At 40.9% G+C, this 27,532-nt stretch overlaps 1 long non-coding RNA gene across 1 annotated transcript in view; it reads left to right on the top strand.

The window, feature by feature from the left end:
* The window catches only part of LOC141768697 (uncharacterized), a 39,569-nt gene that overhangs the window by 11,065 nt on the left and 972 nt on the right, over positions 1–27,532 (top strand). The gene's annotated exons all lie outside the window — the stretch shown is intronic.

Raw genomic sequence — 27,532 nt, 5'->3', positions numbered from 1 at the left:
ATTGGTACCAACAATGTCACACTAGCTTGTCGGGAAGGAGGATAAATAATGCTCCAAAATTATGCAATATTTTGCTGAATTGCTAAATGTACCTGTGAGGGTTTTTGGACAATATTTGTCATTGTTTTTTGTTGTTAATTGATTTCCAATAATAAATATATACATACATTTGCATAAAGCAGCATATTTGTCCACTCCCATGTTGATAGAAGTATTAAATACTTGACAAATCTCCCTTACAGGTACATATTGTACAGATAAAAAATGTGCGATTCTTTCACTATTCAATTGACAGCCCTAATAGAAATACAAACATGAACGCACGTGAGCAGCAACATGAATATCCTCAAATGCACAACCCCCCCCCCACACACACACACACTCAGATGAACTGTAAGATCAGTTTCATTCCAAAATGGCATGCACCACCTGAAAAAAAGTGTCACCTAATGCAGCAAGATGGATAGTATAACATTAAAATAAATGACGGTACTTTTCTTTACGTGGAGGAGGTAACTTCAGGCCTCAGCTGGCAGGATAACGCCTTAAATTATTGTGTAATTTATGGATATAAAATGATCAGCTCCTGTGGAGTCAGCACCACGGCCGGTAAAAAAAAAAAGCGCTTTACTATGAAATGTCCAGTTACAAAGTATACGACCTGCATAGAGCATGTCTAAATGAGCATACACACACTTGGGCAATCGAGCAGGCACACAAAAACACGATTGTACACACATTCAAATACTGCACACAAACAATGAAATACAGATGGAGTGGTGGCAGGGTGAACTGACATTTCTGATTATCTCTCTCTGGGCCGTGGGGTGTATTTTTAGACATAGTGAATATAGCTATTTAGTCATCAGCCATTCCTCAAGGCTGCTGTGTGTGTCAGAGTGTGTGTACATCATCTGCACTATGCGTATGTGCCTAAGAAAGATTATGAAATATGAGGACCAAAGAAAGAGAGACGGTTCTTGCTAACAGTGCTGACAAATCAACCATGTTCTGTATAGTTAAGAGGAATGTAGAATATTTACATTACAGCCGTGAAAGTTCATGTAGACCAGGTTGCACATGTGGGCACACGGAATGTTACATAGAGGGGAGCGAATGTGTTGGGTTGGGCTACAGATGGACAGTACCTGGCACCCCACGGCACAACATTTAACTAGCGTGCCCTAGTGAATTCCCTGTTTTTGTTCTGTTTGTTCTCATTAACTGCAAAACAAAAACCTACATATCATTGTTTAATCAGCTTGGTACTTATTTTTTCTGAGTTTCATGAGAATTTCTTATAAACCTCATTTTGAACTGAAGACATGTTTCAGAAGTCTGCTACAGAAATTTACACTTCTGTTTAGGGTCCACAGCTGTAAAACATGGTTAACCCATTTGTGCCCAAAGTCTATATTTAGTATGATAAAGAATGCCAAATAATTTGTTCTGACTGACAAATTTGGACATAGTTTGGGCAAGTATCTAAGACATTTTTTATCTTTGACATTTTTAGACCACATGTAAAATCACACTTTTATTAGAAGTCAAAAGTCATTTTTTTTTGTTTTTATTTTTAATTTTTTTTTATTGTGATATTGAATGTTAACTAGTTTGAGGTACTCGTGTTTGTTTATATTTAATTGTGCATAGCGAAGTTGTTTAATTTGTCTGTGTGTTAGGATTGTGCAGGGCTAGGGTGTGTGCCTTCGTTGTCTCCTTTTCGGCCACCCTAAACCCTCGTTTTCATTTAGTATTAATTCAACCATTGTACGTTTTATTTTGCTTTAATTTCAATCACTCATCAATAAACAAGTGATTGCCTGATAACATCGGCTCTATGTTACTCCCTTTACCCCTACACCAACTCCGGGTTGTAACACATACCTTTCAGCCAAACTGTTTGACTGATTTTGAAAATGTCTTCACATTGGTGCTCAGGCAAGCCCAGAGAACATTTCCACCAAAGGAAATAAAAACTTTCAGTTGCGGGCACAAATGGGTTAAATTCATCTGCTCTATATCTGTGACTTGTGTTGCAACTGGGTCTCACTCCTACGTCAACGCATCAAGTGCCATAGCTTTGTCAGTGGCCCTCTGCGTCTGATACCGACACACCAAGGCACAATGTAGCATCTGAATGAGACTTTCAGCTAACTCATAAACCCATCCACTTCATTATTACGATCAGAGGATCTGACGTGTTTAAATAGCGCGAAAGTCTTTCACCCAGGAGACCAATGTTCGTGTCCCATTTGAAACCAAGTCAATGTTTTATTTTACCTTAGTTTTGTTATGTAACTTACAGACTTTACTAACGTCAGTTATGCAACAAGCGCAGTTATTTATTTTAACCCAAACCACGATAGTTTCCTAAGCCTGACCAAGTACTTCTGTTGCCTAAACCTGACCAAGTACCTTTTTTGCACAGTCAACCTATTTTGGAAGTTTATTTTGAAAAGACACTGTATGCATGTAACAAGCAGAAACTGTACGTTTCCTGTGAACATGGAAAAGACATGCATGTAGCAAGGGGAAACTAGTTTGAAGTTTAGGGCCACAAAGCTGCAGTATTTGACAAGTTAGGATTGAGAATGTGTTGGGTGTTGACAGAATTTTTTTATGCACACACAATATCCCAAATACGTATTTGAATTTCAGTAATTGGTGTTTTATAAAGATTTGTTCATAACTATCTAACAGGAAGTTAACCGACCCCAAACATAAGTGATGTCACCATCAAATCTGCAAGCCCAGTTTGTGGTAAAAGGAGGGGTTACCACTTCTATATGTTTCTACATATTGTGTTTTAATGAGGTTGGAAAAAAGTATTTAATGGAAAAAAATCCAATGATTTAGCCATAATTGTGATTCTGTTGACATATACATCAGTGGGATATGTGGGAGCTAAAACAGTAAGGAAACAAAGCAAAACAAAACATAAGGGTTAAATGGGTTTGCAGCCCAAACAAATGCTCTGTTTAGTCATGTCAGTGGGAATCACATACACAGTGGGAATCTCAGCATTACTGAGGCACCAAGCAGGGACTTTGCACCACGTGGGAATGACATTTGCAGCTCTATGGTCCAGGACACAACGGCTTGGCCCACATGGAGATCTCTTAGCTGTCTAAATCGAGACTGCTGTGTGCACCAGTTAGTCATTGAGCAAGCTGTTCTCACAGAAAGTTTGCAGCTATACCTACGAAAAGAAATGCACTGTAATTTGTGTATATCCAACGAATCAATTTTCAACCTATGTTGTTTTGTTGCCTAATCCTAACCAAGTCAATCTTTTCCTAAACCTAACCAAGAAGTTGTGTTACCTAATCCTTACCAAGGCAATTTTTCCTAAGCCTACGTGAGAAATAGACATTACAGTAACAGAATATTGATTCATATTTGATCAGCGCTGTCTAGTTTGACCGTTTGATCAGAGTTCACGAGTGATTGGCCGCTGCTCAGAGACGACAAGCTCCAGCTCGGCTCTGATTGGTTGTTTTCCTCTGGTCTGTGAAATCTTGCAGATGACAGACACAGAGGCACATGTTTTTTTTCAGGATATAGTGAGCATTTTATAGTAATAACTTTTTTAAATCTTATTTGCTCCAATCTTGCCTACAGCGTCTTTAATATTAAACTGTTGCAACAGCAAACAACACATCACAGCAGGTTTGGCAATACAGTTCTGACATCACTGGACTGAAACCAGCTCCCAAAAACCCGACTGTGGTCTGTTTTACTCAGTAGCAGCTAAAAATAACCCACCAATGAAGTTCAGCTGACCATGTACAGACAAAGTTGGATCGCCAAATAAATACAACAAAAATGCTTTATATAGTACAGACAGTACCTGGCACCTCACGGCAGTGCATTAAACCAGTGTGCACGTGGAAAGTGAATTTTATCCTCCCCCTGGGTTTTTTTGCAGCGCAACCTCATTACAAATACTCTCTTTAGCTGCACCAGTGGGAATCACACACACAGTGGGAGTCTCAGCATTACCGAGGCACCATGCAGGGACTTTGCACCACGTAGGAATGAGATTTGCAGCTCTTTAGTCTGACTAGCTGTCAGTTGATTTGTCTGTCGGTCTCTCTGCCTCTCCGACTCGCACCTTTGATCTATCTGTCTTTTGTTATCTTCCATAAGGGGTAGTGGAAGCATGGTTGAAATCTTTGATGGATCTTATATTTCACCACTTCTGAGCATTGTTAGACTTTATCAAGGTGAAAGTCAGCTTCTACAGTCTTGCTCTTTATAAAAGGTGGGAATGGTTGTGTTAAAAGTTGTTTGCTAAAAGTATCAGCTATAACCTGTCTAGTGTTCTTTACACAAATGATGAAGGTGGCGGATTATAAAAGGGAGTTGGAGATCTGCAATCACATTGAAATGTGTTTGTTCTGTCCGTCTCTGTTATCTAAAGACAGAGATACAGTAAAAATCCCTTTTTGGAAAAAATTCAAGGACAAAACATGGTAAGAATTCTGAGAATCCTCCTGCAGCTACCTCCTGTCCTCTCTCCTCACTTTCTTTGTCTCTCTATCTTACCTGGTGATTCATGGATCTCTCACACACAAACACATGAACACACTCAAGCCATATCTCCCTGCCTCTCCACATATCTGTCTCTCACACCATGTTATACTGCTGTCAACCATAACACATAACAAAGATAACAGATCTAAAGCCACACTCAGTTATCTGTCTGCTTCAGCTGTGGAACAACTAATACTTTATTTAATACCTGTGTTTTGTCAGGAACATTAGAAATGATACTCATGAGTTACATTTAAATTAGGACTATCAATCGATTAAAATATTTCATTGTGATTAATCGCAAATTAATCACACATTTTTTATCTGTTCAAAATGTTCCTTAAAGGGTGATTTGTGACATGTGAGTGGACAAATATGCTTTCTTTATGCAAATGCATGTATATATTTATTATCAGTAATCAATTAACAACACAAAACAATGACAAATATTGTCCAGAAACCCTCACAGGTACTGCATTTAGCATAAACAATATGCTCAAATCACAACATGGCAAACTCAAGCCCAACAGGCAACAACAGCTGTCAGTGTGTCAGTGTGCTGACTTGACTATGACTTGCTCCAAACTGCATATGATTACCATAAAGTGGACATGTCTGTAAAGGGGAGACTCGTGGGGACCTATAGAACCCATTTTCATTCACATATCATGAGGTCAGAGGTCAAAGGACCCCTTTGAAAATGGCCATGACAGTTTGGACACAACACGCGTGAGACACGCAGCGGTTCAGCGAGGAACCCGCCATGGACAGAGCAGTGGCCGTGAGCTTGCTAGCTGGACACACTCACATGCCCTAACATACACTAAAAGCATGTGCGGCCGACCCGGCTATGTCAACAAAGAAAGGAGAAGCTCAGATTACAACACACACAGAGGGAGAGTGACTTCATTCTCTGCTCAGGTAGACATTACTCCTCTATATCTTTACTTAGCAATAGTTGTTTGGTTATCAAATAGAGGACCTTTAAGTGCTATCAATAAGTCCACTGTCTGAGCTTCAGAGATCCAAACAGATTCAGTTGGGTTTTGTAAGCCCCGCAACGGTTTCATGTATTGCTGATTGTGCTTTTGGCCTCCTCTGAGAGGAGGTCACAGTATTCATGCAGGAGAAGTCGCTGGGAGCTCTGCAATCTCCGGAAACCCGCTTCATGTTCCAACATGAAGGATACAATCTGCGTCACCATCTCCCTGACGTTGATGCACATCATGCATCACATACACACACGCTGGTAGACAAAAAAATTACAAAGGAAATACACACGCTATCACACAAACACACATTCCTCTTTCCGTGCATGTGCAACACACACACGCACACGCACGCACACACACGCACACACACACACACACACACACACACACACCTGAACCCCAGCATACTCTCTCCTTCTTCTCATTGCTCCCTTTGTTCATTCTCTCATCACTCCCAATCTGTCATTCCTCTGAGTACATCTTTAATAGACAGTAAGACAGCAGAAAAAGACAAAGAAAGGACAGAGGGAAGGAGGAGAGAGATGAAAGAGACACAATCTGTCCCAGACTAATGAAAGGAGCGGGATGGTAAAAGTAAAGGTTTAATACATCAATCAGAGTGTTGCTTAATGAGGAGAAAGGAAAGGACAGGGGGAAGGAGAAGAAAGGAAAGAAGTGAGTACATTTGCTTTACTTTTCTTTTATCTCATTAAAACTTTTTTTTAAACCTCTAGGTACATATATCAGTAACAGCACCTTTTGATGAAGCCAAACATGTCAGGGAAAAGAGCTAAATGTGTCCTCTTGTACAGATGAGATCCTTTTAGCATTTAACATGGAGGATAGTGAAGATGTATGATCAAACGCTGACAGTGCGTAGATGCTAATCCATCTTTTGATTGCAGGAGTAGAAATGCCTCCAGATACATTTAGTCTCACTTTGTTCTCTTTAACTGTGGTGTCATCTAACTGTCATTTGTCCTTTCTCTGTCAATTTCAAACAAACCAGTGTTCTTCACAGAAACACGTCAGTTTCTGTCAGATAAGGACAGGAAACAGGAAAGTTGAATGGGGGTTAAAGGAAAAACCCAAACTGATGTTTTCTACCACAACACTATTAATCTATTAATCTACTATTAGCTACAACCACAGTATATTCTGAAAAGTATAAATCAGTTCATTTTATTTTGGAGTCCACTATGCATAAAGAAAGACAATATTCCACTTGTAAAGACTAACTATGGAAAAAGATTTAGTTTGAATACTACTGAAGTACTCACAGAAAAAACAAAAAATACATTTCAGTGAAGATCTCCAAAGTAACGACCACCGTATTCTTCAGAAGAAAAATTACTCATGAATTCTTTCAAAACTGTAAAAGATTTACTCATGTACTGAGCAACTTTGGGTACTTGTGATAATTACAACCAATTTTAAAACAGCATGAGATGACTTTGGAATGACCTTTGGCAGGACTGACTGAAATCTTGTGAGCACATCATTACCCAAAAACACATTTTGAGTCATTTACATACTCCAACACATTCAGCCTCCTGTCTTCCCATTCTGTAACTGACATACAAAGTCTGTTATTACACGAGAAATCGCTTCCTTTGTGGGAGCCAAAGGAACAATAAATGTGAATTGGTTCTTACTATTCCAGGCTTCTAGTTCACACTTCCCTGCAGAAGAGGACGATCTGAAGTGGCAATGTGACGCACCAGGGGGACTCCCTGTCTCATTGTGTTACGTCTACCCTGACATTTACAGTAGCTCTTTATGTATGAGCATGGGTTTGTGTCTTGGAGGATAGAGGATTCTAATGTGTCGAGGGTTTGGCTGTGTGTGGCTATGGTGTGTGTTTGCTTGTCTAAATGTGATATCTGTGCATTCAAGTTGTCTGCATATGTTCATGTAGGGTTAGTGTGGGTGTATTTTTTCTGGTATATATGTGGTATATACCCTGCTCGAAAAAATGTAGGGAACACTTAATCATCACAGTATAACACCAAGTCAGTTAAACTTCAGGGATATCAATCTGTCCATTTAGGAAGCACATTAACTGCAGCGGAAAATCACTTGGTTGGATTTCTGGCGGGCTGACATCTACCACATTAGATTCCTAGTCCAGGCAATCTATGACACCTTACCAAGTCCGGCAAACCTTCACACATAGGGCAAAGTTCAGACACATTCCTGCCCTCTGTGTGCTGGTAGAGGATCCCTTCAACATCTCCTCAGCAGCTGCCCTAAAGCCTTGGCTGATGGTAGTTACCGCTGGCGCCACGACCAGGTGCTCAAAGCAGTTGCGGAAAAAGTCACCACAGCCATTCAGTCTAGCAAACACCGCCCCAGGAAGAAAATCATCACGTTCCTCAAAGCTGGAGAGAAGCCCCATTCCCTACCACAGACAACACCATGCCGACTGTCCACAGCCCAAGACTGGAAACTGAGGGTGGATCACGGAAAACAACTAAGTTCCCTGATCACATCATACACACGAGTCTCCGCCCAGTCTTGATCATCTTCTCAGACTCCACCAAGCAGGTGATTATGTGGGAGCTGACTGTGTCCTGGGAAGAACACATGGAGGAAGCTCATGAGAGGAAGCTTGCCAAATACCAGGAGCTGGTGGAGCAGTGCAGAAGCCGGGGCTGGCGGACTCTCTGCGAGCCGATTGAAGTGGACTGCCGGGGGGTTTGCTGGTCACTCAACCTGTGAAGCTCTGACAGGGCTTGGAGTAACCGGAGCTGAAAAGAGGGGGGCCATATGTGCCATCACTGAAGCCGCAGAGAAAAACACTAGATAGCTTTGGATAAAGAGGGGAAGCACGTGGATTGTTGCTGCTGGGATGCAATCCGGGACTTGTTCAACCCCAGATGGGTCACCTGGGTGAGGGGGTCTGATGTTGAAAGACCCGAAACCCCCGATGACTCCAGGAACATCACCGATGATGCATCCCAGCGCATCCTAGAGATGTATTTTGCAACCTTCAGCGTCACAATATAGCCCGCGACTGCAACGATTCAACTGTGAGATTGGCAGCCCCCTAGTAAGAAATATATAATTGTAGGATAAGGAAAGCATTGCATAGCTTCAACTATAACAACTGTTACTGTCGCCTATCAGCTGTCAGATGAGTGCCTCTATCTTATAAAAAGTCCACACACCACACTTAATCAGAGTTCCGGAACTTTTTTCCATTGAAGATTGTATCAGTTGCAGGCATGCTGTGAGCTTTGAGTAAGACTCACAGACCCCGGCAGTAATGAACCTGACTCAACTCAAAGGACTTTACAGGCAATAAGGGAGACAGAAGGAGAAAAAACAAACAAACAAAACAACAGCCACCACATTTTCAGTTACAATTATTTGACATCTAAGGGTGTTTAGCAGTATGTGACCTTTATCCAGCTGTCATATTGCTATCTGTCGCATCCATTCGATTGCACTTATTTTTTAATTAAGTCTGTCACTGGGAGAGATGATACACTTTCCTCGATCTCCCCACAACAAACATTCATCCAATCAATTAATTTATTTGGTGTTCAAATATCCTGTATCAGTTGCAACATAATTTCAAGTCCTTAACTAAACACATACTGTATAAATAACTTCTTTACACACTGAGCCATTAACTATTTACCATGTGTTGAATTTTTAAATGTATACTGTTTGAGACAGTAATAATAAAGTAATCGTTTACAACAACATTAGCAGATTAATAGTCTGATGCCTTTTACTTTGTTCAGGTCAGATCGTGGATTGCTTCATGACCAGTGTTGGGAAGTACTGCATCAATGAGTACGGTGTTACAGAAAGTGTAGTGTAAGCCAGTGGTTGAACTGGAACAAAAATAATTGCCAGTATTCCCCTTATTCACATGTATCAGCCGGTATCAGCAATCTCTTGCAACATATTCCTATTCATTCATTATTTCTTTAAGTATGTTATACTGTGTCATAATCAGCTGTGGTTTTATTGCTATAATATTATACTTGATCTATGCATCTTCTATAGTAGGCCTATAATACTCCAATAATATTCCAACTGGAACATTATAGGGTTAAGGTGGTGTGTTTGTATATAGTGTTAATTCTTAAAGTAAATAATAATATATTATAGAATGCCTATAGGTTGGAAACAACAGCAGCCAGCCAGACAGGCAGGTATGCAGATTGAGGTGTGTGAGCTATTCATTCAGATTTTAGGAGTTGTGTCCCAGTCAGGTGCTCCTACATATTATACAGAGACATTCTGAATTTCGACAGTGAATAAAAGACACTTGATATATTAGGTTTGGGCGTTTTAAAGGTTTTTGACTTAAAACTATGCATTTTTTTTCATAATTTTCGACCATTATTATCACTAATCACATTATTATGTCATTATATATTATAAAAGCTGGTTCTTGATCAGCTGTGTGTGACAGTGTGGGTGTATTTTACTTTTAGAGTTACATTAAATATGTGTGTTTGTCATGTACTGTGTACACTACAGTGTGTGTGAGTGTGTGAGACAGAGAGCTTGTCCTTCTTTACAAACGGTATCCAGCTGTGTTGACAGAAGATGCTGATTCTCCGTTCTCCCCGCCCCGCATCCCCAATCCTTCTTTCTGTTTAGCCCACACTACTACATACATGTACAAACACACATGTTCATATACGTACAAGCGCCATCTCAACACACCCTCACCCACAAACACATTCGCACCAAGACTTACAGGCAATGCATCTTGTCAATTTTAATAAATAGTTACATCTTTCAAGCTGCTGACGTCGCAGAGAAAAGCAGATCAGAGAGAGAAAGAGAGAAAGTGAAAGGGTGAGAAAGATAGAAGGTTAGAGAGAGTATGGAGAGAGAGCGGGGGATGCCGTCCTGCTGAACAATATCAAATCAAACTGAACACTGAATTATCTCAGTGCCGTTCACAGACGAGAGAAAGATAGTGTGGAGGGCAATAGTTTGGTCATGGATACCGCACTATGTATGATAATATTGTGTGTGTGTGTTTGTGTGTGTTTGAGAGAGAAAAGGAGGAATGTCTGTGTGCATGCATGATGAACAGATTAAAAGAAACTCGGTGAAGAAATGAGAAGAATGACCCACAAATCAGGTGCTCCTTATACAATCATCGTCTGAGGCAGTCAGTAGGTGTGTGTGTGTGTGTGTGTGTGTGTGTGGAGGGCGGTGGGGTTGCGTCACAGGAAGCTGGTCAGGATGTGATCTGCATTTGGGTCCACCTGCTCCACTCTGCCTGGTTACGGTTAGGGTCTCAAAGAAATGCATTTAAGTCAATGTAATGTCCTCTAAAGGGATGGAAACACAACGTGTGTGTGTGTGTGTGCGTGTGCGTGTGTGTGCGTGTGCGTGTGTGTGTGTGTGTGTGTGTTTGTGTGTGAAGTATAACCGAAGCTTTAGACGTGAGTACATTTTGTCTGGTCATCACTTCTAAGAGTTGTTTGAGGGTTAATACTTGGATTTAACGCTAAACTTTGATTTAGTTTTAGGTTAAGGGATCAGTTAGGGAATGCATTTTATCAATAGAGGTCCTCACAATGATAGCAGTACAAACTGTATGTGTGTGTGTGTGTGTGTTTAGTTGACGTAAGCAGCCCACGGCTCACGGCTTGCTGAGTTACCATGGTGACCGGTTGGCTGTGTTGTAGAATGCCCTGTGGCTGGGCGCACTTCTGGACCTCTTTCTGTCTGTCGGCCTGTCTCCGTGTCTCTTATTCTGTCTCTTTCTCTCTCTCTCTCTCTGTCTCTCTCTCTTTCTCTCTCTATTCCTCTCTCTCTCTCTGTCTCTCTCTTTCTCTCTCTCTCACACACACACTCACATAAAAGAGCATCTCCTCTGCTCAGAGCGAAGCAGCTTGAGGAAATGAGATTTGTTCCGGAGGCCGAGACAGAGTGACACAGAGAGAGGGAGATTGACTCTCTCTCTCTTCTTTGTGTGTCCCCATCTCTTACACTTATTTTATCCTTTGAAGCTTTTGGTGTCCTCTATTCTAATACATATACACATGATGCACCACTCGTGACGTACACAGACATTTTGAATGTGCAGGATTTGTACTATTTGAACAGGCAAATTGACTTAAATGTATTTATTTCATTTATAACAGCGGGATGTGATGAGGGAGAAACACACAAATCAACTCTGTCCAACATTGGAGCTGCAGTCCATTGAGCAGCTACCGTATATGACCTCAGTGCCTTGCTTAAGGGAAGTCCCTCAGTCATTCATTCAGTTGGTACCTCTATCAAGACGAACCCAGGGATTTGAACCAGAGAGCTTCCAGCCACACATAAAGCTGCTAAGTGTTTGACCCATCCACCACCCTTACCTCCCGCCTTCAGCAGACTTCTCGCTCTTAATACTCAGCCCATTCTTGTTCCCAGGGCGTCAAATGTTGTTAATCGTCTTATGGTTGCTCCCGCTAGGGGTTGCTCATTGATTTGTTATAGGTTTAATGCCACATGCCCTTCCTGACGCAACGCCTCTTGGGGGGGATACATGCTTGGTGGTGGGAGGAAACCGGAGAACCCAGAGGAAACCCACTCAAACATGGGGAGAACATGCATACTCCACAAAGAAAGGCTCTGATTCCCAGGGGCGTCAAATACTTAGGCTTTGTCACGGCAGTTGGCGTTCGGTAACTAAAATGTAAACCCATCCCCGGCAACAGTAAACACTTCGAGAAAATGCGCCGGGAGACTGCTGACATAGTTTAAAGAGCAAAAGGAGACACACTAGGGGGGCGGGAGGGGGGTTAGATGGGTCCAACAACACAAGGCTTTCATCCAGGAGACCACTGTTCATGTCCCCTGTGTCACATTACAATCAGCTGTTCATTCGTGTCCCATATTCACAACGTTCAGTGTCATTTCCACTATAAAAAAATGTCATAGTTTTAAGCCCAACCATGTATTTATTTCCTAAACCTAACTATAGCGGTTTTGTTGCCTAAACCTAAAGCAACGTCAAGGGGCGTGACAAAGCGGCGGTATGTGACGAGTTGGGATGAGAATGTGTTCAAATACTACTTCCGTTGCTCTCGTCAACACCGAGAATATGGCTGGACCATGAGTCTGTGAAGATGTGGCTAAATTGTTATAGAAATAGTTGTCATGTCTATAATGTTAAATCGAGCGGTACATGTCCCACCAGGTCTGGCCAGGACGCTAGGGTATGCACTGCTCAACTCAACTGGCCGTGCAAGCGGTGACGTACCCTACCGTGAAATGCATCTGATTGGTCCCTGCATTTCTGCTTGGCGTTTCAAACAGGAAACAACATGGCAGCCTCCTCGTAAACTATATGTTGTTCCATCCAAACAATTCATCAAAATCTACTTCTTGAAACATTTTGTGCAAGAAATAGGCTATGCCACTGCTGAATCTTGTTTCATTTTAGAACTAGATTGCCTAGTTTGACAGCTTGGACCAAGCTTCGTATGTCGGACGCGTCACGCTGGATTGGCTCATTTGCATAAAGGACTGTTCCCCGCCTTTTCATTTTGAAAGAGCAATGGCCAAGGAGAAAACTTCAACACTCTGCCCACCAACTTTTGCATTTAAAGGGCTGGAACTCTGCAGTCCAGCCAAAAATCTAATTTTACATTATCACACAGATCAGTAAAACTAAATGTCTGTTCTAACCCAGCAGTTCATTTTCTATATCATTTTAAACATACATTTAAAGGAGATGCTGGGGTTATTATAGATTATATAGCTCATCATGGCTCGTGATCTCCCAGGAGGAGCTGGAAAACGTTGCTGGGAGCGGAATGTCTGGGCTACTTTAGCCGGCTGCCACTGTGACACAGCTCCAGATAAGGAGCAGAAAATGGATGGATGGATTCTTAAATGAATTTAAACACACAATTTATAAATCTATTTAAAAAACTCTGTTGACTACAATGTTAAAAATGGACCATCACTTTGAAAAAAAAAGTGCTGCTCAGTTAAACACACTTCTTCTGTGAATTATCTTCCTCCTTCTTTCCCTCCACAAGCTCCCACTCAACTTGTCTTTCCAGAGTGTTAGTCTCTCCCTTGGCTGTTTTTTTTTTTTTTTTAACTGCCGCTCTGAATAAATAAATGCTAAATCAGCCCCCTCTCGATGTGGTAATTCAAAGCACTGAGGGCCGGAGTGAATTTTAAGGCAAGCTGAGGAGGCAGAGACTTTCTCACGGATTCGGCTCGAGGCAGATCAACATAATAAACAGCTGGAAAAAGCGAGACACACAATGTGAAATTCGTAAAAATTTGCAAACAATCACATACAAGTCGGATTGCTCGGATTATTTCACTCACACGTAGAAAATTAAAAATTAAAAATGTATCAGAGTAACATGAGAACACATGAACCATACACAGATATACTAAATATGTAAAGATCAGCAAGATGCCTGGGACATCTTTGACATGATGCTACAGACAAATGAATGGATGTTCATGCAGGCGGGAGCATGTGACGAATGTGCACAAAAAAGCATGTAGATAAAGACAAGTCAAGCACACACTGACACACACTGACACACACCAAATATATAGAGATCAGCAAAATAAGCATGCAATCTTTGACAACAACAACAGCTCTCCTTGAAAAGATGCTGCTCTGGCAACATAAAGCCTTGAGGAAAGAGTGAGAGAGAGTGTGTTTGTTAACACATGTGAAGTATACAGTAGTGCATATACAGTATGTACTTCATGTTGACCATTACAACCAAAGAAAGAAAAAGAGAGGAGGAAAACAAATTACATTTAGTACATAGTATTACACTTGTGGCCAAGTTTATCCCAGTTTTTTTCAGTATCCTCTGAATTTAATGTGCAAAGAAACAGAAAGAAGGAGACAGATGCACACATAGAGAGAATACACAAAGATAAAGAAAGGGACAAATGTAGAGAAGAATAAATGGAGAGGAAGAAATGCCTGTAGTGTATTTCTCATGGTTATCCATCGGAGATATTGTGTTTAACAAAATACAGCACCCCAAAATCGATTAGCTGACATTTCCAAAGCTAACACTGGATACACACACACACAAACACACACAGATGCACACACCTATTTATTTCTTGAGCCATCACAGCGGTTTCTCACCAGTGTGAAGAAAAATGGCAGAGGCCTGCGCCCTGATATGAGTGGGCAGTAGCTGCAAAAGCTATGTTACATGGACATACACACATACATTCCTACATTACCAACAATGGACTATCATGCTACCCCAACCTAGTGGAGACCTCTGTCTCTGGTCATTAAGAAAAAAAAATGAAAGTCCAGGCATCCAGGGTATGATAGAAAATATGTTTGGGATGAGGTAAACTCACTATATGCACACAAACTATTTTTTCTCTGATAATGCTACATTCCGATGATACAAGTCCGATGATGAAAGCCGATGTTGAAATCGTCAGGATGACAGCTAGTTCATTACTTTTGAAGGGAAACTTATTTTACCCCGAATTACGTTTGTCTTTTACTTATTACAAATACGTCTCTAATCATAGTCCACAGAAGTATGCGTAGGGAGGAGGTTGGTGTGGATGGGTGGGTCAAACAAACTTAGGACTTTCAACCAGGACACTACTGTTTGTGTCCCTTGTGAAACTTAAATAATGTAACAACTTAACCTAACCAAGTAGTGTTGTTGCATTTCTGTTTCAATTTACATCGTTAACCATGTATTTAAAACTGCGACTGTAATCTGGGAGAAAATATGTTTCCCTCAAAATGTAATTGAGAATGCAGTTTAGTTGTATGGGACCATAATATTTAGGAGACTAGGCGGGTCCTACAGACAGTCAGGGTACAGTATAAGAGTTGATGCATTATAACGCTGGGTAACAGGACAGTGGCGTATCGTGTCGAGTTGACACCGAAGCAGCACCGAAGAAGAAATAGGTTATTATGGCTGAACATAAAAACACAAAAGAAAATGTATTAGAAAAAAAAGCCGTCACAGAGCAAGACACACTTGGTCCAGCTGTTGGGAGACAAAAATCCTAACGTAGTAAGTTTTCAATTTAACTTGACAGCTGTGATCGACACCTAATGCTTCAATTTGTCACTGAAACTACCATTCACGCAGCACGCAGTACACTGGACTGATGTTAATGTTTAAAATTTAAATTGAGATATAATTAAAATGAAAGAAGAGAAACAGAAAGAATAGCAAGAAACTGTAAAAAAAAAGGGAGAGTGACGATAGGAAGAATTAGCCTTCTGGGCAGAGCTGCTATCAATGGCTCTCATCAACTGATGGTTTATAGATCTGTCCCAGCACTAAGCTCTCTGTGGTCGTGGTCCAAAATTCTGAAAGGGAGAGAGAGAGAGAGAGAGAGAGAGAGAGAGAGAGAGAGAGAGAGAGAGAGAGAGAGAGAGAGAGAGAGAAGAGAGAGAGAGAGAGAGAGAGAGAGAGAGAGAGAGAGAGAGAGAGAGAGAGAGAGAGAGAGAGAGAGAGAGAGAGAGAGAGAGAGAGATGAAGGGAATTAATGAAGGAAAAGAGACAGAAACATGAGCCAAGAGAAAAAGAGTGAGTGAATAAAGAGAGAGTGAGGGATGAGATAAAAGGAGTGGATTAGACATTGAGCAATGGAGGGAGAGAAGGCAATATAAAAGGGTGGAGCTGAGGACAGAAAAATGGAAAAGAGAATTTTTCAAAAAAAAGAAAAAGAAAGACAGATGGACAGGTTGAAAGGAGAGGTAACAGAGAGGTGAGGGATAAGAGCGATAGGCATTTTGAACTGTAATGCGATCACTGACATTTCAATGATAGGACTTTGTTGCAATGTATTTCCCCATTTTCTCAGTCTTTTTAGAAGGTGCAGTAAAGATGAAAAAAGTGCCATAAAGTTAATGGAGAATGGTACTAAAATGTTATATTTTGCCATATTGCCCTTAGGGCATTTTCTATCTCAAACTCAAAGGCCATGGAGTAAGAGGTTTCCACAACATATGACATTAAAGCAGTCCATGGAAAACATTATTGTATGGTCTCTGAGTCTGGGAAACCTTCTTCCTTCTTAACCCTTTAACTACTGTTGACTACTACATGTAGAAAATGTTGTAAGCATGGGAGCAAACAGACAAACCACTAGAGATGCACCATGACAAATATGTATGTTGCCTTTCTAAGCAATCATCCTCCACATAGCGTGCAGAAAGTTTATTATGATAATAATGATGATTACCATTATGAAGTGAAACACCGTTATCATCTGCCTGCTAATTTAAGCAATATGAAATTATTCATACAGCATATTAATTAACTAACACTATAACTTGCTGAATATATCAATATCAAGGTACAGTACATATTTGGCAAATGACAAAAATAATAAAAAAAATAAATACTGGATTTATTTCAGCAATTACCTGATGTTACTACCATAACTTGTCCGCCCTCATACCCAAAGCACTCAATAAGTTGCTTGTCAGTGTATTCCATAATATGACGGTATTTGATCCAATAACTAATACTGTCATGTTGTATGAGGAATTTTTTTGTTTATTTGCTTGTTTACCAATGATCTAAGTGGCTCCTCTGCCCTTCATGTTGCTTAGTCAATGTAGTCTGAGATATCAGGTCTCATGCCTGATTTACGCTTGATGCGTCCACGAGGGTTGCAAGTCTCATCACACCATCAGACACATCCCATTCGTGGGTATCTCATGCAAAAGGTTTTTGCTTGTCTGTGCACATCGATATTTTCTAACTACGTGGAAAAGAGTTTTCAAAGCATCTACCCCTAACAGCCGGGACAGACAGGGCGCCTGAGTAGTGCGTGACCGCTGCCTCGCTGAACTACTGCGTCTCTCACACATGGGGTGTCCACACTGACACCGTCTCTGCATCTGCCAGCCCTTTCTGTCTACATTGAGGTTGCCCTTCATAATGGTCATTTATATTTATTTTAGACAGTAAAAGGATAAGAAGTTAAGAAGAAGAAATGATGGTAACTAGAAGTGCAGACCTCCAACCTGGTGCTTTATTCATTCATAGAGCCCCTGCATTTTCTACAACACTCTCCTGCAAATATTTCAGAGTAAAAGCCTTGTGTTGACAAATGAAGGAATTCTGTCCACAGAAAAAAAACAAAAACATAAAATGTTATTTTGAAACAGAAGCAGGAAGAGTTGATTTAAAAAGTAATCTCTACTTTTTTTCTTGTCTGTGACATATTTTACAGCGACAGACATTGAAACTGTAGTAATGTTGCTGGTATGATGTCAATATACTGTCAAATGATAATTTTTACTGTCTGTTGTTGCTGTGAAATGCGCGCAACATGCGGTAAAAATAGTCGAGACCTCGAATCTCTAGAAGAGACGCAGCTGACACGCAGCCAAGCCACACCTGAGCCGCGCTGCTCAAACCTGTTAACATGGACGCCGAAATAAAAGACAACAGGTTCCGCAACCGCCATGCGCTGCTGATGTTCCCTGTTTGTCCCGGCCGAAACTTACACAAACATGGCGTGCAATAGTCCACCTTCTCTCTCTCACACAGCAAGCTATCTCCTCTCTTTGTAATTGTCTACATCCTCAAAATGTAATTCACAGTGTTTTTATCGCATGAAATATTCTGCAAAGAATATACCAGTTTTATGTAGGTTCTAACTGTTGGACAAGCTCTGTATGGTGTGTGGGGGCTGCATATCGACCGATGTCATTGCTGCGCTATGGAAACCCAGCGGCACAGCCTGAGTCGTTACAATGCGCCAAAGAGATGGAGACTGATGAGTCTTTAATGGCCCATCAGCGCGAACAAAAGGATACGGACCGTGGGATTTGGAGAAAGTAGCGAGTGAAAGAGCCTGGCGAGTCCTAGTGTTAAAAGAAAGAGAATTTAGGTTGCTAAATGAGAGTTATAATCTAATTTTCTTATGTACAGAACTTCTGGCAAGACCTACAATACAAAACACGGTCATTTCTATCAGTTATCAATTTTCAAATAGCTGGCAATATAAAACAGACAGCATCTGAACTCAAGAGCACTTTCACTTTGACGTGGCTTCATTACAAAGAGTACTTTAATCTACTACTACTTTTTTTTTTTTTTTAAATGTCTGAAATTGTGTCCTGGCAGGATACAACCCGACCAAAAAACTGCGGATCAAACAGTGATGACAGACGGATGCCAGGAAGTTACTGTGAATATATGTGGATTGGAGAAGAGACTTGCTGTTGGCATAATGTTGGTGAGCGCAGAAGTGGAGGAGGGCTGCCAGAGCTGTGCCAAAAAAGCAGACAGGCACACTGGCATCAGACGCACACATTCAGGATCCCAATTCTTGGCTTGGGTGATACAGTATTTCCCTTGCAACTGTTGTGCAGCTCCTGCTTGGCTCAAGGTTCCTCTGTGAGATTATCTTGTACTGAGGGGATGGGCCTTAGTTTTCATGTGAATTACACACACACACACACACACACACACACACACACACACACACACACACACGCGCACACACTAGAAAATATTGAATGAAGAACAGAGGAAATATTGATAAGGACAGATGGATCAGATGAAGTAATATTCAATCACAGTAAGAGTGATCCAAACATGGGTTTGTAGGGGTCATACCGTAAGTTTCTGGAATGGATATCCCGTATCAAGATATAGCATTATAAGGCTATAACTCACAATGTGGAAAGGGGATTGGCTGCAAGATCCAAAACCCCTTGGCTTCAGTTCGGACAAGGGATACAGCTGCACACATGTTTGTTAGAATAGAATAGACTTATGTTGCTAAGGGTTGCAAAAAAATGCAACAATGGAAAAAAAAAATGATTTATGAGGAGACAAAAGAGAGAGATGAGAGAAAGAGAGAAAGAATGTTGGGGAAAACTGATGCATACCTAACTGGAGTTAAAAATAATGAATTTGGTGTGGATATTAGAAAGGTGTGAATTGTGTCACGATTCTCCAAATCCACGATTCGATTTGACCTTCGATTTTAAGGTCACAATTAGATTTTTGATTAAAACATGTCATTGTTAGACAATGGAGTCTTGATTTGTAAAGATCAACAGACCAGATTTTATGCCGCTGATAACTGCCATTTACACTTTCAAATTCTGAGAATAGAACTCCCTTTTTATTTAAAAAGTGTTTCAAATATTAGACTACACCAGTCTACGGTATTAAAAGCTGCATCTTTTAAATATCAGTATCTGTGTTGGCTAATTCATGCAGTGTAAAATGCCATAGGCATGCAGTGAGTATCGTGCCCCGAGTATCGTAGCGACAGGGACGGCCCACATTTCCCATCATGCCTGCCTAGTCCCGATTGCCGGACTGAATAGTTTAAGTTTGCTGTTTTATGTTCCAAAATATAAATGTTACTTTTGGTATTGTTTGTAATGTAAAGTTTCTGTTCAGAACATGGTGGCTTATGTTGGCAATTGTGATTTTTGTGCTGGTTTATAGTTTTAACTTGAGTTTACATTTCTTGAGTCCAGCTGTATTTTTCCTACGAATGCACGCAAGTAGGCGAGGGTGGAGAGAGAGAGAGAGGGAAAAATAATCCACGATCCTGCGTTTGATTTTGATGATCCAGATCGGAAGCTGATTTTGATCGATTTCATGAAATTGTGACAACCCTAGTAGTAATATAGTTACACTTTCAAACTATGGTCCATTATGGGGGTGGTCTGAACAGCTCTATTGATTGAAATTGAAACAGTAAGGAATGATTTTTTTGCAAATTGCCCTCTCTGGCTTCACTTGATTTCTAACAGAATCTTTAAAATGTGACTGACTTAGCAGCTACACGTGAAAACCTTCAGTTTACCTTCATCCTGTTCTACTTTTCAGCTCCTGATTCACAGACAACGCCACTGGTGTGTGTGAGCTGGTGAATGACAGGCAAATTGTGAAGCACTTTGTCCGTTAAAGGTAGAAAAATGCTATGTAAGTCGAGTCCATTTACTATCACTATATGAATTTATGGAAGCTATTTTTTGTCTGTACTATACAGTACCTCTGTAACGCACATGTTGACCACTGTGATAGTACTGCACATTCCAGCTATAAAGAAAAGCCAGCTCTTTCCAGCTGTTTGCAACTCGAAATCTTAATGCTAAGACCCAACGTCTTCAGTGGATCTGTACCAGCTTATGTTGTACAATTTGGAAGATTCAAGTCTTTATCAAACAAAACTACTTTGGAATTGCAGCCATAAAGGCTTGGACCTCTGCAGTGGACATAGCGATGTGGCTACGACAATCCTGTGATAGGGCTGTATTGTGCAGACAGGCAATTAGACCATCCAGCTGTTAAGAACTGCCTCCAAACTGCAGAGACTATTCAAAAGTTCCCAGACATGATGCCAATTGCTTCAGCCCTGATCTGTTCTCAAAACAAACAACTGAGATACGGTTTTAACAAATTGAAATTCACAGCCTCTTCCCTTAAAACTTTGACTTTGAAAGGCGCTGTGGGTGTGAGTACAGCAAGTGCAGATGGAGAGATGTTTGCTGGCATGTGCTTAGGGCAATGAAGTGTCGATCACTTATAGTGAAGTACAAAGAGGGCAGGATCTTTAGTAAATGTGTAGAGCTGAAAATTGAGGTGTTTTGCCTGACAGTGTGACAGGTGTTAAACCTGCACGACTGCTAACAATGCAGCCAGAATCCTGTGCCTCTGGCAGCAGGGAGCTCTGGGATAAAATTTCAGTTGTGGCTAATGATGATCATGGTAATGCACTGCATGAGAACCAGCTAGATGATACAGCTGTTAATCTAATCAGATAAATTTTTTTCCATATGGAAATATTCCAACAAGTTATACAAGCATATTGTATCTGGCTTGAAGTGGGTCAAACGAAAGTCTCTGAAACAGCGGCGTCAGAATGAGTTTTGAAGTGGGGGAAAATCCAGATTTGGATGACGTAAGATTGTGTTTCCCACAAGATTTTGTGAGACTGTGCTGGGCGGAGAAAATTTTGCACAGTTTAAAAATAAATGCATCAATTTGGTGCACTTTGAGAGCAAAATTATAAGGCTAGATATATGAAGAACTGTGTGCTCTAGTAAAAAATGTAATCATTAACACATTGATTGTATAGATATGATATACTGTATCTCCAAAATAAAAAAACTCTCTTTAAATGGCGGGATCTGTGAGCGTGACTGGCTGGCTCGCTAGCCAGCGATCCCCGCAAGCGCGTCTATGAGACCGGCATCTAGAGAGCTCCAGCCAGCTCAGCTCAGAGTGGGTTCTGCCATCATGACTGGCCGGGTGGCTGGCTGGCAAGCTCGCCTTTGAGTGTTGCTCTTTGGAACAATATAAACTAGATTTTTTTTCCTACCAAGCCGTGCTTTCGGGTCCAATGGGACATTTTTTGGACTATTGGGGTTTTAAAATAATGGCAGTTTTCTTGTCTCCAAAGTGTATCCTGACTGATCTGACAGTTAATAAGGTGTTTTGGAAACTAGAAGTCTGGAACTGAAATACTTTCCGGGGAAGTTTGATTATGACAATAACACATTTTCATTATATCAGGCTCAAAAGAAAATCAGAATCTATTGATGGTAAATGAACTTGCATTTATATAGCGCTTTTCTAGTCTTCCGACCACTCAAAGCACTTCACACTACATGTCAGCATTCACACATTCATACACTGATGGCAGAGGCAGCCATGCAAGGTGCCAACTTTGCCCATAAATACTCATTCACACACTCATTCACACACCTTCGGGAGCAATTTGGGGTTTAGTGTCTTGGGGGTTTAGGCTCAAGGACATATCGACTGGTGACCGGAGGAGCAGGAGATCGAACCACTGACTTTGCTATTGGTGGATGACCAATATACCCTCTGAGCCACAGCAGCCCCATTCATTGAATCTATTCAATTGGGAATTCAAACAGTTCACAGTATTCCACATCAGTCGAAAGAAAAAACATCTATATATATATCACATATGATAACTTGATGTCCCTATTATTTGAAGAGAGTCCTCTGATTTGTTTTGTGTCCTGGTTGGCACTCTCCTGGCAATGTGCCCAGTCTGTCAGTGCTTTCTCATTTTCAAGCTTTCTATGCGCTCCTTCAAATAGATTTTTAGCCAGCATGAACACCAGCTGCTGGTAGCAGATTTGAAAAGTCACTAGCACATGTATTTGGCAATTGCTGTAATGCAGTATTTCGTGCTCCATGGTGCTCCCTGTGGTCTGGCACTTTCACTGTGTTGTGGTGTAAAGTGTGTTCTGGCAAAAAGATAGAAACATGCAATTCTATTACATCTCAGTTGTCAGCTCAACACAGCTTAATTGTTTATTTAAAACATCTACACCAAAAAGGACATACGGCTACATGGCAGGTTCCTTTTAAGTCCTGCTGGAGAATTCTGCAAAAGTCAAATTAAATCAGAAAGTATTAGTCTGACAGATACAAATGAGGCCAGAAAAACACAAGACAAAGACAAATCAAAGCACGAGGAAATCAAAACTGAGTAAAACCCGACTCAAGTGTACCATTTGAAAGGCCAAGTGCCCTGAATAATGTAACAGCCCTTTTCCTCTCCCCTGGCTAACAGGGCACTTCTTAACATTCTTAAAAGATGCTTTTCAATTAAGCCTGACTTGGTGATAGTAATGTGTATGCTAATGTCCGTGTGTGTGCAGGCCTGACTGCCTGTGCAAGGAGTTGTTGAAGAATCAGAGGACGAGAATGTGATAAATACGAAGCGAAAAGCTGACAGTCTGAGGGACTTGAATAAAATTCACACCTCTTTATTAGAATGACCAATGGCATATAACAAACTTCTTAATCAGCATAAGATAAGACGGCCCACAGTCTGAAAGCTCTAAAGCTAATCTGAGCTTGATTTATTTTGTTTTTACCTTATTTACAATGAACACAGAATTTAAAGTGCTTCAGTTTTAGAACCAATGTATGCATGTCCAACCCATTCACACAAAAAGGCATATGAATGCCACAGTAATGCGCAGTGATATTTGTGATGTGTTTTCCATTGTTTTGTTACATTGATTTTTGTACGTATTTTACTTAGTTTATGTACTTAGTTTTTCCCAACCTAACTAGTGGTTTTATTGCCTAAACCTAACTGCGTACGTTTGCATGGTGTACATATGCCATGTGAATAGCGGCGTACAAATGACACGTGAAAAGGCTAAAATGTGTAAAGAGTAATGTCGTGCTATTTATACGTCTTCCCGTGAGAACGGGTTGGTATGTTTATATCCATCACATCACTGCAAATTGTGACTAAACACTAACTCCAAAGGACATACTAATTATTAACTTCAGAGACATTATTTCCTAATAAATAAGAAATCTGTTTGAATTTTTTTTACAAAAGAAAAAGCTTTCTTTATAATTTGATGACGGAATAAATGTTGTTTACTGTCCAGTATGTATTATGGTTAATACACTGGTTGTATTGCTGGCCGTAAAAGACATTTTTCATATAATCTTCATTAAAACATGCATGATTAATTTGAATGATTCATTCACAATCAGGGGAGTTGTTGTAAATGTCCTTGGAAACATCCAGCGTTTGAATCAGTGGAGCATTTTATAGCACTGAAATAATACAATTGGCTTCATTTAGGGGGCAGTTAACTACAAACACAGATACACTGTTTTGTTACTCAAGGGCATATTGGAAACAAACTGTGGCGCAAGAGTACTGCTATTTATAATAATAACTGTCAGTTGCTCCTACAGCTATGTAGTAGAATGCCTCTAAGGGTGGCAATGTTGCCGTGTGGGTCCACCACATTGTTCCACACTGAAATATCTCAACAACTATTAAATCAATTGCCATATACTTTTGTACAGCCACTCATGGTCCCCAGAGGATGAATCCTTCTGACCTTTGGGGATTCCCTCTACCAGCACCATGATCTTTGTGGTTTAGAGTGAACTATCTTGACAACTGTAGGATGGATTGCTAGAAATCGCTTCGTACACCCAAACTTCCACTCACCCACTCACTCAACCTCTGCTCTTTGCTGGACTCAAAGAACATCATGCTGCTTCCTACTTTGACAGTTACTGTAGGTAATTTAAAACAGTTGTCTTGATGACTTGTATCTTGAGTTTACCTTGCAGGGTTCCTTTTCTAAGCATATCTGCTCTCTTTCTGCCTTTTGCTTCACATTCATTCAACGTTTCCCTAGAACAACCACGGTATTCAGTGTTAAATACTGAGCGGTTGTGCTGAATCAATTGGGGGTTAGATGCCTTGCTCAGGGGCACCCCAAAAGTATATAGCGAAGAAGCACAAAGAATAAGTCATTCATGTTCCATACCAAGATTTTTCCAGCCAGACTGGATTTCGAGAAACCAATTAAGGCCAACATTGCCCTCACTTTTCTAGAGAATCCATCACTAGACACCCGCAAAACTCATTTCAAGAACTGCTTTTATAGTCTGAACTACTTCCCGACCATCTGTTCTGTGTCTTTGTGCCTGGTTGAGGCACCAGACCTTGATGGCTTGTCTTGGCTTTTACAAAATCTACCACCTGAGTTCCTGTCCCAACTACCACTCTCTGTTTCACTCTTTGTCTTTTCCTTAATTAATGTACATTCATCTCCAAAATGTTTATAAGTGTATATTTAGCTCTGATTTAAAAAAGAAGAAGTTTGAATGAAACAGCTGCAACACATTATACTGTCAGTGCTAGCCAACGAATTGTATCACCATTTACCACCTTAATTAGAATTATACCGTGCCCATGGAACATGCTGGCTTTGATTGTCTGACAGGTGTACGTTAAAAAAGGATACAAAAAGCACAGGTGGGAAGAGAAGCGCAAACAAGTGGGAGGTTCATTCAAATGAGGGAGCGCAATTGTTGGTATTTTCTGTTGGAAACTAGATCTTTGACTTTGTGCTGAGAATAGATGTCTCAGAACCACATCTGTCTCAATCTGCTGCCAATCTGATGATTATGTCAACAAGAACAAACTAAATACTTTCAGCAAATGCACAGTAAAGACGGAATAGTGATTCAATTGTAAACACAATAATTTAATCCTCAACCAGTAGATGTGTTTAAATCAACATTAAAGCTGAAGTGGGTGAGATCGGAGAAAATATGATTAAAAAAAGTACTTTTATAAAACAGTCGCTATATCCAGACAGTAGCACATGAAATAGGTAACCTGAAAAAAAATCATGTGCCTCTGTGTCCTCCGGTGCTCCTAACGGCATCTGCAAGATTTCACAGACCGGAGGAAAACAAGCAGTCAGAGCTGACCTGGGATCTGCTGTCCATCTGCTGTCTATGCGAGCCGGCTGTCAATCACTCGCAAACTCCGATAAAAAAGTCAAACTAGGCAGCGCTGATCAAATATGAAACAATATTCTGTTACTGTAATGCCTATTTTTCGCCTCAAATGTTTTCATAATCATCTTGTATTGCACAGTTTAGCTGTAAAATGAGAAGTCTCCCGTCACGGGCTAGAATTTTTAAAGCCTGAAAACAGAGCCATGAGGATACGCTGGACGGGCTAATTTGCATAAAGTTGAGATTTTTCAACTCTATGCATATACAGACCCTCTCCAACTCGCCGCTCAAGGAGACTGCTTCTCCTGCTTTCCATAGGAAATTAATGGAAAGCGTTGAGATGTCCTACGTCATGGATCTGGTGGAAATGAGCCAATAGAGGAGCACTCACGCTGGTGAGTGGAACCGCTGACACGCCCCAATGAAAACGTAAACAAATGACTGTTCCCGCCTTTTCATTTTGAGTGAGCAATGGCCAATGAGGAAACTCCAACACTCAGCCGACCAATCGTGTAACTTCATCACTTTTGTGTGTGTAGGGCTGGCCCTCAGGGGTCCAGCCAGAAATAAAGCTTTTGCACAGTGTATCACAGTACAAAACCAAAATTATTCATCTGCTTCATTATGGTATATTACACCGTGAAGTATAGTAGCTCAGATATGTCATATTTAATGGCTTATCTTAAATGGAAACATGGGTCAATGGGGTTGAAGAGTTAAATAATTAGTTTGAAAGCTCTTACCCTCTTACTGGGATGCCCAACAGCTCTTCACACAACCAGCTCAGTTGTTTTTTTTCCTGGGTGGTTAGATCCTGTAGCAGTTCAGCTAAGCAATAAAAGCTGCTTACCTGCTATCACTCACCATAGTCTATGCTTAAGGAGTACGACTCGCCCCAGTGGCCCATGGAGTTTTTTTCATCATCACTGAACAGATAACCCACTGACACATTCCCTCAGGTAGGACTGCTGTGTCCATGTCACATACATTCCGTGAAATGACACATGCTCTTTCATTTCCGTTTTTCCTTGGGGTTGATACAAGCTGAGGAGGTGTAAACAGGACTCCTATCACCTTCATGTCCGTATCCAGTAGCTGTGATTTGGTGCAATGTGTGTGTCAAGCTGACACCCCTCTCAGCAAGTATTTGATCAGCTGATCAGCAGCCAGAAAACTGTCTGTCCATAGAGGAAAGGAGAGAAAGTGATAGTGTGCATTCATATGTGCACCTGTGTGTGTTTTGAACATCCCTTGGTTTGTGTCTGTGTTTGTACTCAATAGGGGAGCACACCAGTATTTGTCCTTGCATGAGGAAAGACTGTGTATCTGTTTGTATTTGGATGTGCTTGTTCTGTGCATGTGTAAGTTTGTGATCGACCAACCCGTTCTCACTCCGAACTCGTCAAACACTTGGCAGCGCCCCTCGGCATTGGACACCAACGCACAGAGTCACCCTTTAGCGTAATTTTTTGACGAACCGGGCTTTCAACTAACTCCAATGTAAACCCACCTGTGGCGTTTTTCAACTGTTGGAGCAAGCAATGTAGTATTAAAAGTGTGCAAGTCCGTTCAGGGCGTGCAGTAATGTCAAATTCTGGCGTTATTCGAGAGTTGGAGCAAGTGACGCTGTATTAATAGCGTGAGAGTCCATTAAGAGTGGGACGGAAGGGTGGTGGACGGGTCAAGCAAACACAAGACTTCCAACCAGTCGTGTCCCGTGTG

This window comes from Sebastes fasciatus, chromosome 1, assembly GCF_043250625.1.
Source record: "Sebastes fasciatus isolate fSebFas1 chromosome 1, fSebFas1.pri, whole genome shotgun sequence".
Taxonomy (NCBI): Eukaryota; Metazoa; Chordata; class Actinopteri; order Perciformes; family Sebastidae; genus Sebastes; species Sebastes fasciatus.
This window is presented reverse-complemented; position numbering and strand designations above follow the sequence as displayed.